This window comes from Delphinapterus leucas, chromosome 15 (assembly GCF_059928025.1).
Source record: "Delphinapterus leucas isolate spDelLeu-1000000601 "Yukka" chromosome 15, BTC_Dleu_Yukka2, whole genome shotgun sequence".
Classification (NCBI taxonomy): Eukaryota; Metazoa; Chordata; class Mammalia; order Artiodactyla; family Monodontidae; genus Delphinapterus; species Delphinapterus leucas.
Window position 1 is genome coordinate 28,202,790 of NC_143143.1, and position 15,555 is coordinate 28,218,344.

The 15,555-nt window shown below is 48.7% G+C and overlaps 1 protein-coding gene across 1 annotated transcript in view; it reads right to left on the bottom strand.

The window, feature by feature from the left end:
• The window catches only part of SNX29 (sorting nexin 29), a 549,073-nt gene that overhangs the window by 448,205 nt on the left and 85,313 nt on the right, over positions 1-15,555 (bottom strand). The gene's annotated exons all lie outside the window — the stretch shown is intronic.

Here is a 15,555-nt window from a genome sequence, read left to right on the forward strand (position 1 = left end):
CATACAGACTAGCACGGACAGAGTCGGGAGCACACGAGTCTGATAGCTGCAGAGACCTGGAGCAGCTTAGACCTGCTGAGACATCGTGGCTTCCCAGCAAAGCACATGGGGATGGCCCAAGGCAAGTGCCAGCTCTGTCCGTCTGGCCACCTATTCGGTCTGGCAGCTGTGCTCTTCCAGATGTTGAACCGCAAAGGTCAGAGCCCTGCAGGGGGAGGTGGGGTTGAGACGAGGCAGAAAGGGAAACTTCACTGTGCCCAGCAGTATCTGTTGAGGCTTTTTCCCCACGTAAATGTATTAATATACCCTACAAAAATGTTAATAGTAATTTTTAAAGTTAATATTTAAGATCCAGGGGAGGAGGGGGAGGCGGAGGAAGGGGGGCTGAAGGAGGGGGAGGGGGAAGAATCGGGCCGGAGTGACACACAAGCGCCCCCTTCCATTGCTGAGATCAGGCCCCCTGAGCCGAGCTGCCGCTCTTCACGGGTGGGTGTTACTACCTCCTTTTAGAAATAAGGAAAAGGGGGTCCAGGGAGGGTAAGGAATGAGCACAGCAGACAGCAGGGCCAGGGCTGTGGGAGCTGGGGCGTTCTCACTGCCCCCCACTTTCATAACACAGGCCGGTGTCACCAGTTCCACCGATGCCCAGCCAGGAGACTCCCACCCCCAAGTCAAGCCTCGTAACTGCCCTCCTCTTGCAACTCTACAAAGCGAGCTGCCCTGGTTCTTCTGGTGGCATGTCTCAAACAAAGCTGACACTTCAAACAAGTGTGACTAATAACTCATCCGCTGAGCAAGAAGCCTGTTTTGGATCCGCTCTGAACTGCATCAAGCCATTACATAAGCTGCTACCAGCCCAGCTGAGAGAGACAGAGAATGGGAGGGCTCAAGTCCAAAGTCATCCTGGCTTAGGGGTCACGAGAGCCCTCACTGCAACGTGTGCAAACAAATTAGGAGTCTGAGTTGCTAAGGGGGTCAGCAGGAATGCAAGCGACCCCGACTGGAAGGATGAAATTCAAAAGGAAAAAATAAAAAATCATGTTTGGCTCAAAAAAGAACCACGAGCACAGACACGATGCTGAGATGAGGGGAGCTCACAGCCTGCTTAACTGCAGTCAGGGGAGAGTTTCGCAAGGGCAGTGACACCCCCTAAAGCAGGTAGTCGCCCTGCAAGAGAAGCTCATGGAAACGCCCAAGGAAGCAGGCTGGGCAGGGGCTCCAGGCAAGGCTACATGGCCTTCCCGGACAAGCCCCTTCACCCCTCTGTAACATGGGTACCAGCAGCCCCTCCCCTGGGATCACTGTGGAGGGCAAGTGAACATGGCAAGGGACCAAGCAGCAGCATCCCCATCTCTTCTGGAGATGGGAAAAGCCCCTCCAGACCGGCTGGGCGTCCTGCAGAGTTACTCTGTCGTGGGGCCTCTGAACAGTCTGCCCCTCCCTGGGGAGCACCCTCCCCTCCTTGTCAAGCTTCCTTCACTGCCCGGCAGGAACCCGAGCCCTTTCCTCCTCCATCACCCTCTCCTCAGCCAGCCCACATCCTTGGTACCCTCACCCTCTTGACTGTCGCCGGTTTCCCCCTTGCTGCTTGGGGAGCGAGGAAACAAAGCCTGTGTTGCTTACAATCGGCCCCGGCAGTAGGTTCGAGGCCTCTGGGGTTCCAGGTAAGGGGCTGAAGCTGTACTACTGATCTGAAACTCAGATTAGGATTTCCCACTTCTGGGGGACTCATTCAGGGTGAGGGTGGGGGAAGGTCACCGGGGAGGTCACGCAGTGCCCACAGGTAACAATCCATCACCCCCGAGGGCCCCAACTGCCTTCCTTTTCCCCCATCCAATGGCTCTTGGTTTCTGTATTTTATGACCACTGTTATTTCCCCTAGATTTTAAACTCCTTGTGGGCAGGGTCTGCGCAGTAAGAGCTCCTATCAACTAGGTAGCGAGCGCACTGACATAAGCGCTTTATCTGTATTAACTCATCTGGTCCTCAGAACTCTGATGCTGACTCTCTTACAATCTGCATCTGAATGATGGTGAAACTCAGGCACAGAGCTTGTGAGTGCAGAGCTGGATCACCTTCACCTTGACTCCCCAGGGTGTGGCATGTGACAGAGACTCAGTAAATGTTTGTGGGCTGAATAATAGATCAATAAAGAATTGAGACATGTCTAAATTCCAGCTGGAACGTTCCAATTACCAAATCAGTCACTGAAGATCTAGTAGGTAAAATTCAGTGGGACGTTTCCCCTTTCAAGAAACTTGCCCAACACGAGGCTTCGGGTTGGTTGCACCAACTAGCTTCCCTCCTTGTGGTTCAGGGCCAGAGGGCTCGAGCACAACCAATGTGACGGCTGCTGCCCCACCACCTCCTCCTAACCTGCATCATGAAACCCTCAGCCAGGCAGGCGGCAGCTGGGGACCTTGCCATCTCCCTGGGAACACTTACTACAGCACTCTCCAAGCTGCCAAGTGTTTGGAACTGCGTTGCCAGGCGACAAGCCGGACCTCCTCACTGGTATTGAGAATCCCTTCCAACAACAGCCGGGAGAAGAACGAGGCCTACTGACAACTGAGGATGTTTTTCTTGCCCCCTCTGCCCTGGCTCAAGATCAAAAGTGGGGAGAAATCAAAAGGGAACAATCACGAGCTTCCCTGGTGGCGCAGCGGTTAAGAATCTGCCTGCCAACGCAGGGGACACGGGTTCAGTGCCTGTTCCGGGAAGATCCCACATGCCGCGGAGCAACCGAACCCATGCACCACAACTACTGAGCCTGCGCTCTACAGCCCACGAGCCACAACTACTGAGCCCATGTGCCACAACTACTAAAGCCCGCGCACCTAGAGCCCGTGCTCCACAACAAGAGGAGCCACCGCAATAAGAAGCCCGCACACCGCAAGGAAGAGTAGCCCCCGCTCGCCACAACTAGAGAAAAGCCCACGCGCAGCAATGAAGACCCAACGCAGCCAAAAATAAAATAAATAAAAAACAAACCAAAAAAAAAACAAAAGGGAACAATCAGACTGATTATCTGGGCTTAACTCTCTCCACTACCTATCACTGCACACACCCCCAGTCGGAAAAAGAAGGCAATGGTTAGGATTCAAGTGCTGAATAAATATCCCTGGATAATCAATTATATCTCATGAAAAGCAATTACAAAGGAGAACTATCTTCTAATTAACTGTATATTCCATTTCCAAACAGGACCAGACACCTAAACCTCCCCTTCAGAAAGCCACTGGCAATGTATGGCGATAGCTATGCTAATGGCGAGTAGGATGGTCTGTGTGTGGGTGATGTTTTCATCTAGAAAAGACCATCGTTCCCCCCCCCACCCCCTCACCGTTAAAACAGGGCACCAGCGCTGGACATCAAAAATTGAGCCAGCAACAACCCCCAGAAGGAAAGCAGGTAGGGGGAGGCAGAGAAAGGGTCAGGGCGCCCCCTGGTGGCTCCAGTGCTGCTCTTCCTGCAACAGGCAGAGATGCACACTGAGCCACTTTCTTGCAACTTCCAGCTCCCAGGTCATCATATTGATATATTCAAAGAAATTAATTTGAGAGTAGAAACTCATTTTCTAAAGAGGAAGTGAAGGAATGTAAGGCTGACAGGAACGCCAATAAATATCAACTGAAGGAATTTTCAATAAGTTCCAATAAAACAGCACCAATGAGCTGCACACGCTGAGTGTGACTACAGCTATCAGGCTGGGGTCATTTATTCTAGTAGCTTCTACAGGTGTTTATCCTTATGTGCCCTTCAGCCCCCCAAAATCACCTTCAATGCAGGGGTGATGGAACTAAACAGCTCCCAAGTACACACTGAACAAATGCTTTCTGGGATCTGTCATTTCATTCAGGTTCGTTTTTATCCTGTTTCATTCCCTGAACCATGCAGGAGGCAAGTGGTTAAAAAAAAAATGTATAAAATAAACTATGATTCCTGGAAAATAGCCCCACTGCCTATTCAGGGTTTCTCATCCTTGGCACTGACATTTGGGGCTGGATAATTTTCCAGTGTGGGGCCTGTCCCGTGTGCTGTAGGATGTATGGCAGCATCCCTGGGATCACCCATTAGATGCCGTAGCATCCCTACCCCAGTTGTGACAACCAAAAATGTCCCCAGACACTGCCAAATGCCCCCTGGGGGTTGAAATCGCCCCTGGCTGAGAATCACTGTCCTATCTGATCACACGTCCATTCTTGAGACCACCGGCCTCACAGAAAGAGTGTACAGCTTCATCTCCTCTAGAGGAGAGGGAAGTTAAGGAGGAGATGCCACGGGAAGGCACCTTGAGGGGCCTCTGCTGGAGGGATGGTGTCACTAAAACAGGAAATCGGATCTAACCACCTGCAGTTCAACAAGAAGGCCCAGATACTGTTTTCGGGATGACTAGCCAGCAATGTACCCTTTGAGGACATTAACAATAAAATAGCACCTACCAGTCAGTGAGCATTTACTATGCCAGGCACACTTCATATTCATGTTCTTTTCCATTTTTCCTATCGAGGCATAATTTATATAAACTATCTTGAGCATTTTTCATGCATTCATTCATTTAATCCTCACAACCCTGTCAGATGTGTACTATTAGCAGATTCATTTTACATAGAGGAGAACACTGAGGCATGGACAGGTTAAATAACTTCCCACTGCTAATCTGTGGATGGAGGTGGCTAAAAACACAGCCAGTCTAGCTGGAAGGATCGTCAGAGAGCAGAATGGCAACAGCGAGAATAATGATATCGCAATTATTAGGGCTGCGGCAGACACTGGGTGCAATTATCACAAAGTGTTTCTTTTTTTTTTTCTAAAGTCTGCAATCCTTTGAAGGAGAGTGATGAAAGCAAAGGACCTTCTCCCCAGGAAAATCCACATATGAGCACAAACACACAAACATAATTTTGCACACAACTGCAAGAGGCTTCTGAAGTCTCCCAAACTATCTATGGGCCTCCCGGGAAGCACCCAGACAATATATTCTAGGCTCTGTGCTAGACACAACATAGACGTCAGAAGAATCCTGCAAGCAGGTAATATGACCTCCATTTCATGGATTAGGAAACTGAGCTCAGAGAAGTTAAGGCCTTTGCCCAAGGTCACACAGCTCTGGAACAGCAGCACTGTGGTCCGCCTGACTCCAGCATTCCTTCCTCCCCAAAAGGCTGCCTTCACAACTCAATTCGTCCACGACCCCACACCAGGGCACTACAAAAATGAAGGATGCGCAAAGGACAGAAAGGATTTACACGTCTGATCTAGCAGCACTGATGACAGAAATTTGGCAGTGACGATATAAGGGCTGCTGGCCTCGCAGAATGAAAACCTGAAGGTGACATTTGCCTTTCGCAAAGACTATTCTCCTTTACACGTTCTGGAAGACAACGTCGTTTCAAAGCAGTCCCCAGGAGCCTGGACCCTCACACAGGTACCATCCTGTCTCTCCAACCCATCATGCTTCCTACATCGAACAACACCTGGCCCAGAGTAGAAGAAGTTACAGGCCAAATGTCAGAGCCAGTATGTTTATGGATACCCGCTCCCCCTGCCGAAGGTCACTCAAAGTCAAGGCAACAGTCAACACATTTGCAAAGGAGACAGTCAGCAAGGGGGAAATGAAGACGCCTGCCTTGCTACTGGGACAGCCAACAAGACCAGGCATGACCCTAGAAATATCCAGACTTCCACAACCTGGTCCTGGAATGGCTGCAGAAGGAGGATGTGAGTATCATCACTCTTTTCTCAGAACAGACGGCTAGAAGCACAAGGAATCCTGGAGGGCGGCCTCCTCCACTTTACAGTTGGGGAAACTGAGGCCCAGGGAGGTGCAGGGACCCACTACTATAAGGGCCGGAATCAGAGCCAAGTGCTCCCGAAACCCAGGCTGGTGCTCCTTCCACCCCAGCTGCCCACTCCCTGGCGCAACAGGGGGACAGGCGGAACATTCACTCACTCCTTCACTCCGCGGGCAGCTCACAGATCTAGGTTTTTACCGCGGACCAAGCTAGAGATGCAAAGGTGATGAAAACAGACGTGGGCCCACCCTCGGGGAACTCACTTTCAATTCATTCCTACGGAAGCCTTTGTAAATTTTTCCTGTGTGTTAGAACTAGAATAAACATTCATTCCTTCCTTCCTCGCGCCTTCAACTAAAGTGTCTTGAGCAGCAAGTCCATGGCAGGCAGGGTTTCAGGCACCGGGGCCTCACAGTGAATGAGCTGGCCAGGCGCCTGCCCTGGAGGAGCTCACCTTCCAGGGGTGGGAAAAGAAACAAACAGTACACTCAGGCCACAGGGGCTTCGGAAGCCTGGCAAAGTGGGTGATAAGGCGTGGGTGATGGAAGCAGATGGGCAGTCAGGGAAGGGAAGCCTCTCCAACAGGGTCATTTCAACAGACCTGAATGCTTCCCTCCGAGGGCAGAGAATTCCAGAAGCTGAGGGTGTCCAGGAACAGCAGAGGGGTGGGGGGTGAACCCCAGCTCCCCTACATGCTCACAGTGGGACCTTCACTGCAGCCTCTCTCGGCTTCTGCTTCTCCAATTATAAAATGAAGCCAACACTCCCACTTTGCAGGGATGCTGTGAAAACTGAGTGATAGTAGAGGTATAGTCTGATTCACAGTAGGAAAATAAATGAGGAGCTATCCATATTATTAATATTTTCCAGGCACTCCCTGAAAGAAGATCTGGAATTGCCCCAGAAATAGGTATGAACTTGCAGCTGGATCTGATATCTGAAGCCTGCCAGATGTCATCTGGAAAGAACCAGCATGGAAACGTGAAGACTCCAGAATCCTGGGGGTTTGGCTCTGACTAGGGTTTACAGCGTGGACCCTTGGGGCTACTGAACAGGTTCAGAACTGGTCTCCAAAAAAGCTTTCAGGAAGAGCTGGCCTCCCTGGAGGGATGCCACCGGCTGACACCCACACATGGCGAGATGACGCTGGACACGGCGCTGATTCTCTCACTGACCTGGGTCCTTGGCCTCCCCAGGCAATGACCTGACTCTGAAGAACTAGAATGGCAATGCTCACCACCTGTGGAAGCTTCTCGATACAAGACCTACCGTACAACACCTGGTTGGGGGCTCAGGTTTTGTGCCTTCCAGCATTAGTGCACTTAACCCTCCAAACAGCCCTGAAAAGCCAGAGTTAAGTGTCTTCATTTTACAAATGAGGAAACAGGGCCCAGAGCATCTGGGAATAAAGAAAGAGCAACCTAGCTGGTAAGTACTGCAGCTGGGGCTTGACCCCAGTGTGGTGGCTCCAGATCACGCCCCCCAAACCTCCCCCACTCTGCTCCCCTGCAGCCCTTAGCACATCTCTCTGAATTATGGGTGTCAGCACACCATACTTGGGGCACCCACTAGGGACTGTCAGCAGCTTGAGAGAGTTAGGACACCCAAGTCAACCCAGGAGTCCCCACCCTGTGAGGCACAAGCGAGGCCCTGCAACAACCACTCAGGCGAGGAAGGGCCATCAGAAAGGGGGAAGGAAGGCACACAAGTGAACAGCCTGCCCTTTGCAAGACCAAGTGGGGAGAGTCACGTCACGCCTGCTTCAGGCCCTCTGCCGGCTGCCTGCTGCACTTCGAATAAAATCCAGCATCCTCCTGCTCGGCGCTCCCCCCTCACCTCTGCCCAGTCTGCCACCAAACCCGGCCCAGTCCCCTCATCCCACAGCCTCAGTCCCACTGTCTCCCAAGAGAGAGCTTCCCTGGTAACCCACCTTAAAACAGCCCCCAACATGTGTCTGTCCTCCCACTGGTGTGGCGAGTCCCCAGGGCAGGACTCTGGCCTCTTGCTCAGCAGTTCACAGGCCAGGAGCAGCACAGTGTCTGTCATCTGGTCAGCACGGACACAAAGAGTTTAGGAATGGATGAAAAAACATCTAACAGGGCTTCCCTGGTGGCGCAGTGGTTGAGAGTCCGCCTGCCGATGCAGGGGACACGGGTTCGTGCCCCGGTCCAGGAAGATCCCACATGCCGCGGAGCGGCTGGGCCCGTGAGCCGTGGCCACTGAGCCTGCGCGTCCGGAGCCTGTGCTCCGCAACGGGAGAGGCCACAACAGTGAGAGGCCCGCGTACCGCAAAAAAAAAAAAAAAATCTAACAGAGAAAGAAAGAGAGAGAAGGAAGGAAAGAAAGGGAAAGAAAGAAAGAGAAAAAAAGGATAAAAAGAAAGAAAGTGCACTTTTTTCTTCATCAGGACAAGCACTCCCCAAAAATTTGCTAAGAGAGCAGATCAGGTGTTAAGTGTTCTTAATCATTCAGTCAATTGATCAATAGAGTGGGAGGAATCTTTGGGAGGTGAATATGTTTATGGCATAGACTGTGGTGATATCATTTAATGAGTATTAATCATTATCATAGTTATTACTGACCACCAAGAGCCCCTCCTATGCCATCCCCACGAACCACATTTGCCTATGAGTCCTCAGTATTAGCTATTCTGCTTGTTATCACACAGACTAAAGCACTCCCGGCCAAAATCAGAGACACCTGTTATTCCAAAAGACTCACGGCTCTGGGTCTGGGTCAGTCTCCATCACGACAGCTCACATAGCTTCTCTCTTGCCCACGACCCCCATCTGCACTCTCTTGGACCCCAGATTAGGACCCTAGGACTATTTAATCCAAAACTCTGTTGAAACATTGTTGCCACAAATTGAGTTTAAAAGAATGCCAAAAGTTAAATGGAACTACAAAATAGAAAATGGAATTTTATTCATGATAAAATTTGGTGTCTGGAGTAAGTCATCTTAAACAGCAAATGATGACAAGGTGGAAAGCTATTTTGTGCCAATTCCAAGATGGTATGAGAAGGCCTGCTGGGTATTTTTAAAGGCATTAGAGGTCGACAACACGGATTTCTTGTGTCTAATTTCACTTTAAAAGTACACGACTTTCTTTTGCTTCCATTTCAGTATATTAGGCAAACTGCTTTTCTATGTACCCATTAAAAATAAGGTCATATTGGGCTTCCCTGGTGGCGCAGTGGTTGAGAATCTGCCTGCTAATGCAGGGGACACGGGTTCAAGCCCTGATCTGGGAGGATCCCACATGCCACGGAGCAACTAGGCCCGTGAGCCACAGCTACTGAGCCTGCGCGTCTGGAGCCTGTGCTCCGCAACAAGAGAGGCCGTGATAGTGAGGGGCCCGCGCACCGCGATGAAGAGTGGCACCCACTCGCCGCAACTAGACAAAGCCCTCGCACAGAAACAAAGACCCAACACAGCCAAAATAAAATAATAAAAAATTAATTAATTATTAATTAATTAACTCCTACCCCCAACATCTTCTTTAAAATAATAATAATAAGGTCATATTTTTGATCCCATAAAAGAGAGACAAAGATTTTTGAGATAAAGGTGGAGAAAAAAGAAAGGGAAAGGGAGTCAAAAGGGTTTGAATAACAATCATCACCATTTATTATTTCAGGTAGATGTGAAAATGATAACCTCTGGTGAAATTCCCTAAACCATCTACAACGAGAAGCACACCAAGAGTTGCAAAGGTCAAGTGTTCTGAGGAGGAAAATGTGGTGATGGGGAAGAGAAACTACAGGGCTAGTTCCTGGACCATCCACTAGGTGGCACAATAACCTGGACAACTTGGTCGTCATCTGGGGTGTTAGTGGAAAGGGGTGAACTGAAAGGCGGAGAAGCAGCAACTTCCAAAGAGTGGCTGGTAATGGATGAGAGGTCAGCAGTCCCAGCGTCACGGCCCCACTAACCCTCAGTGTCTCAGTCCACTCGGGCTGCAGTAACAAAACACAGCAGACCGGGTGGCTTATAAACAACAGAAATGTGTTGCTCACAGTTTCTGGAGGCCGGAAGACCGAGGTCAGAGCACCAGCGTGGTCAGGTGAGGGCTGCAGACTCCTTGCTGTGTCCTCACACGGCATAAGGGGACAAGGGAGCTCTCTGGCACCTCTTTTGTGGGGGTTCTGCCCTCGGGACCTAATCACACCTCAAAGGCCCCCATCTCTTAATATCATCACATTGGACATTAGGATTTCAAAATATAAACTTGGGGAGGGGACACATTCAGACTCTAGTACTCAGAGCAAAAAGTGCCCCTGAAAATAAACAAGTTTGGTATGCTCATCCTAAAAACCTAGTGTCCTCACCCAGGAATCCCTTGCTCTATTAAAAAAATAATGATGAAAATAATTTAAGGCTCTCAGACCTAGATGCCCACCCCATTACTGGCAGCACTGCATGCCCTGGCTGGGTGATGGTAGGACACTCTTTAGGTCATCTGCACTTGGGAGTCAGGAAGCCTGGGTCCATCACCAGCTTCACCACTTACTCGTCCTAGCAACCACACCCTGCACACGGTAGATGCTCAATAAACTGAATGATATCCTAGCTGTAAGGCCTCGGACAAGTTATTTAACCTCACTCAGCCTGTTTTCTTAAACAAAAAGAGTGATGTTATCTGCAGGAGGCTGCTGGGGGATTAAATGAGAAAACAGCATTTTAAATGCTTAGGCACAATGCTTGGCACACCGTAAGATCTACTAAAGCATGTTATTATTTAACTAGGTCACATTCTTACACAATATGACTGTTGGCCCCTCCTTTCGACCTCCTCCCCGAGCCACCAGCTCCAAGAGCAGCCAGGATTGACTGTTGGAGTCACATCCGCCCTTTTCTCCTTTGCGCCCCCAAGTCAGGCAGAACACCCAATGGGGGACCACGCCCCAAGCCAACAACTCACACCGGGGATACAAATGTTAAACAAAAGCGGGAAGAGAGGCTGCCCTGGAGGGAATGCAAAGCCACCCAACCACAAAGGCTAATTTTCCAGGCCCGAAAGTAGAAAAAATGCATTACCATGTTAGCACCTAGTGTTGGCAGAGGGTAAAGAAATGCAGCTGTCATACTCCTGGCAACACACTAACTCAGAACACAAGTGGCTATTGAGAACTAGCCCATAAATATGGCCCAACCTTGCCCTCCTATCCCACAAATTTACCACAAAGGAATGCTTAAGCAGAAAAACGTAATAGCCAATATTCTTAGAGTGCACTTACTAATAGCACTCTTCAATTCTTCCTTACAATGAATGAAGAAACTCACTGGGGAGAAAAAAACCCTGGCTGGTGATCCTCCCAAAAAATAACCTAGCAAATTGTAATAAATCAAGTGATGGAATATTATGCAGCCATCTGTGAACAGAGAATGTTGCCCGCCACTCTAGTTCTACAAGGATCAAGCCATTGGCAACTGCAGCCGACCCTGCAGTGGAATGCTACCCTGAGGACAATCCAGGATGGAGAAAAACAGGAAGAATTCTGTGCTTTGGATACTGGCCCTAGATAAGATGCATATCTAAGGGATCATTTCGAGGAGCCCAGACGCTTGCATCTTCCCATGCATAGAAAAGCACTAGAATCATTAACTTGAGATGTTTGGTTCTTGCAATTAGCAGTAGTCTCCTGATGTTCAACTACATGCTTTTTTTTCCAGCAAAAAACTCCTATATATCCTAACTCCTCCCTTACCCCTTCTGAGCAGTTTCTCAGAGCAACCTGAGAGGCTGTGTCCTGGGCTAGAGTCCTCAGTAAGATATCCAAATAAAACAACTCACAACTTTTAGGTTGTGCGTTTTTCTTCAGTCAACACATTCAACAGGACAACGGGGAGATGAGGGAAAAAAGGGCAACTGTAATATATGTTAAGAGCTGAATACAAAATAAGGACATCCACAACAGCTAACATTCATGGCTCTTAACTCTGTGATCTAAGTACTTCTCTAAGCACAGCACGGTTAATCTTCACAACGACGAGACCATACGAGACAAGTATTCATCGAATCCTTATGTCTAGACAAGGAAACAAGAGCCTGGGAGGTTTAAGAACTTGAACCTGGGCAGCCTGGTTTCAAAGCATGTCCTCCTAAAGCAACAGGCACGCTGTATTCCAACCAGCTACAACTCTGCACGCCCCAAATCCAGGATCGCAAATTCACCTGCAGGAATGGAAAGGACCCCTGAGGCAGAATTACGGGTGTCTGGGTTTACTCCTAACGGTCTTTACTACCCCCCTCAATAACTAGTTTTTCATAACAGGCTTTTGTGTTTTCTTAAGTACCAAAGAGCCTGAAGAGAGAGCAGTAATGGGGGTGGGATCACACATCTTCTCTTGGGCACTAAGTAACAATAATATATGCCCCAAAAGCCTGGGACAAAACCCCTTTGCCGTTTCAGAGACATGCAAGGGGGGAGGCTGCTTGGCAGAGGACTTGTCAATTACCCGCAGCACCAAGGGTTAAGTACACAAGCTCCAGCTCGATGACAGGGCCGAGACAGCCACCTGGCCCGATTATTCAGTGCAGGCCGGGAGCCACTTGGTGGGACATGAGGGAAACACTCTCCGCTCCAGGGAACAGAGTTGGGGTTCCTCTAACAAGCTCTTCTGGGGTTTGTGAGAGTCGGGCATCTCCTCTGGAGTGCAATCCTACATGCTTCACATGCTGGGATGCAATTCTCATCCTGAACTTGGAGATCTCTTGAGACACCACTCCTGGGACACCCACTGTTATGGACTGAATTGCATCCCTCCCAAATTCATATGTTTTGACTGTATTTGGAGGTAGGACCTTTAAAGAGGTAATTAAAGCATCCTTATAAGAGGAAGAGACACCAGGGATGCTTGCTCACAGAGAGAAGGTCATCAAGCCAGGGGGAGAGGCCTCGCCAGAAACCAAGACTGCCGGCGCCTTGACCTTGGGGGACTTCCAGCCTCCGGAACTATGAGAAATAAATTCCTGTTGTCTAAGCCACCAGTCTGTGGTATTTTGTTACAACAACCCTAGCAAAGGAGCACACCCTGGATACCCAGACAGACTCGCTCTTCTTATTTTTTTGTGATGACACAGGAGGCAGGGGCAGGATGGGGAGGGTACAAGTCAAAACCACCCACCGCTCAAAATTTCTCAGGATTCTGATCTCTCGTCTGGAACACCCACAGGACAGACAACAGTGCTGTCCCCTGAAGGTTCCCTGAAATTTACAGCCACTGCAGAAAACAGAACCCCCTCCCGCCATACACACTTATCACCCACAAACCACACCACTACAGGGTGTCGAGGGTCAAAATGTGGATGTAGTGACATTTTTCTTCAGAGATGCAGGTTGTAAAGTCTGGGTATGCCTCTATTTGCCAAAGATACCAAATAAGAACACCAGATTTACATTTTTAGAAAAGTGTACGACTAAAAACAAGAAAAACAGTCTAAATCCCTGCCATCAACATCACTCCAGTGCGCTCAGAGGCATGTCCTTAGTGAAAACACACAAGCAGGGCCAGCACCCTCCTCAAGGTCAGAAGATGGCTGAGGGAGACCTACAGACCACAATCTCTGTCGACCCCAAGAGCAGCTGACAAAGAGAATTGTGTCTGAGATGGCGGGATCTCATGCCAGGCTGCAGGAGACCTATGCGGAAGCACAGTGCTAGGTACCACAGGGTGGGGGGAAGTGGCGGTGTGGAGATGCCTGTATCCCTACAAATGGTGCCTAGGATGAGGCACCTACGAAGCCTGGCCTCCACATCCTCAATTTCGGGGTCTTTAGAGTAGATGCAATTCAGGGCCAGGGTAAAGTCTCACCCCTCTAGGTCAAGGTGTGACCCACGTGAAGAGGCAGCACTGCAGGCGCTAGAAAGACAAGGCATCAAATAACCGTGAGCCACAGAGAGAATTCCTCTTCCCTTTTCCACTCCTTCCGATGATGTCAGGAAAAATACCTGAGTGGATTAGCACTGAGATATCTTCTCATGCTTAGACAGGCAACAACATCCAGGCCGACTTACTAACACTGGCTCCTTTTCTTGTCTTTACTTTCACAGTTACCTGCTATTTAAGTCAACTAAGAGTGGCTCTCCGTTCACAGTAAGCATATAAAAGTCCATTTTTAAATAAAGGTATTCAGGTTTTTTAGGGGCACCCATTCTTAAAAAACGGCAGGGTAGGTAATAGTACAGAGGTAAATAAATAACTGAAATTTGAAAACCAGTGACCTTAGTGCTCTTCTGGCCCGTGTGTCCCACACACTGGCAGATATAGAAGTATCTGCTCAGCTGAACCCGAGGCTGAGAGGTGCCAGCGTAAACCACATGCCTTGGTTACGCAGTGAGACCACCCAATCCCCACACCCCAACCTCACAGCGCCTACTCATTTCCTTCCTCATCCTTGAATCAGAATGCTGGTTGCCCCCGAACCCCTCTTCCTTCCTTAGCCATGGGTGGTTTTTTCTTTTGGCGGGGGGTGGGCAGGTGGACGGATAGGACACACTGCCTCCTTAGCAGCCAGGGGAGGCCTCGGGATGGCTGTTGGCCACACAAGTGGGAACCTGTGTGCACCTTCTAGGAAGGGTCCTTACAGCTTGGGGGAGGGGAGAAGTTTACCTTTTTTGTGTCACAGACCCATTCCGCAGTCTGGTGATGAAGCCCATGGGCCTCTTCTCAGAAAAATGTTTTAAAATACATAAAATAAAACACCCAAGATTACAAAGGAAACTGATTAAATTGAAACAGAATTATTAAAATGTAAAAAGGAAAAGTGACACACTAATATACGGGATTTTTTATCACATTAAAAAACTACTGCATTTTCAAGCAGAAATGACATTGTGAGATTTTTCCATATCACTGTTGTTACAGGTGCCTGTGACTTCTATCAGTGACCAAGTCACCCATTTTGCTAAGGCTACTAAGGTTCCTATGGTTTGCTGCTACTTTCATAATTAAAGAAAATGCAACCTAACTGTTCATGGACAGATAAGTGGATAAAGAAGATGTGGTATACACACACACACACACACAATGGAATATTACTCAGCCATAAAAAAGAATGAAATTGTGCCATTGCAGCAACACAGGTGGACCTGGAGGGTACTATGCTTAGTGAAATAAGTCAGACAGAAAAAGACAAATACTGTATGATATCACTTATATGTGGAATCTTAAAAATAAAACAAACAAATTAATATAACAAAACAGAAACAGACATAGATACAGAGAACAAACTAGTGGTTACCAGTGGGGAGAGGAAAGGGGGAGGGGCAAGATGGGGGGAGGGGTAAGCGGTACAAACTTCTATGGATAAAATAAACTACAAGGACATATTGTACAGCACAGAGACTATAGCCAATGTATTACAATAACTTATATGAAGTATAATCTATGAAAATTTTGAATCACTATGTTGTACACCTGAAACTAATAATATTGTAAACAACTACACTTCAATTGAAAAATCAAGTAAAACAATAAAAAATAAATACTAAATTTCAGTCAGAGGTTAGAGAAAAAAGTCGTCATTTCTTCCCCTGTGCAAGTTCAGACCCCTGAATCCTACCTGTGGAAATGGAAGAAGTCTCTCCTTTGCCCCCTCCTCCTTCCTGGTACCTGGGATGAGAATGGGATGGCTGGAGCTAAAACAGCCATTTTGGACTGTGAGGCAAGATAGAAGGAGCCCTGGTCTCCAATGACCATGGAGCTACATGCCGGCCCAGCCTTCCTGCCTCTGGACAGAGCGATGAGTTCCTATC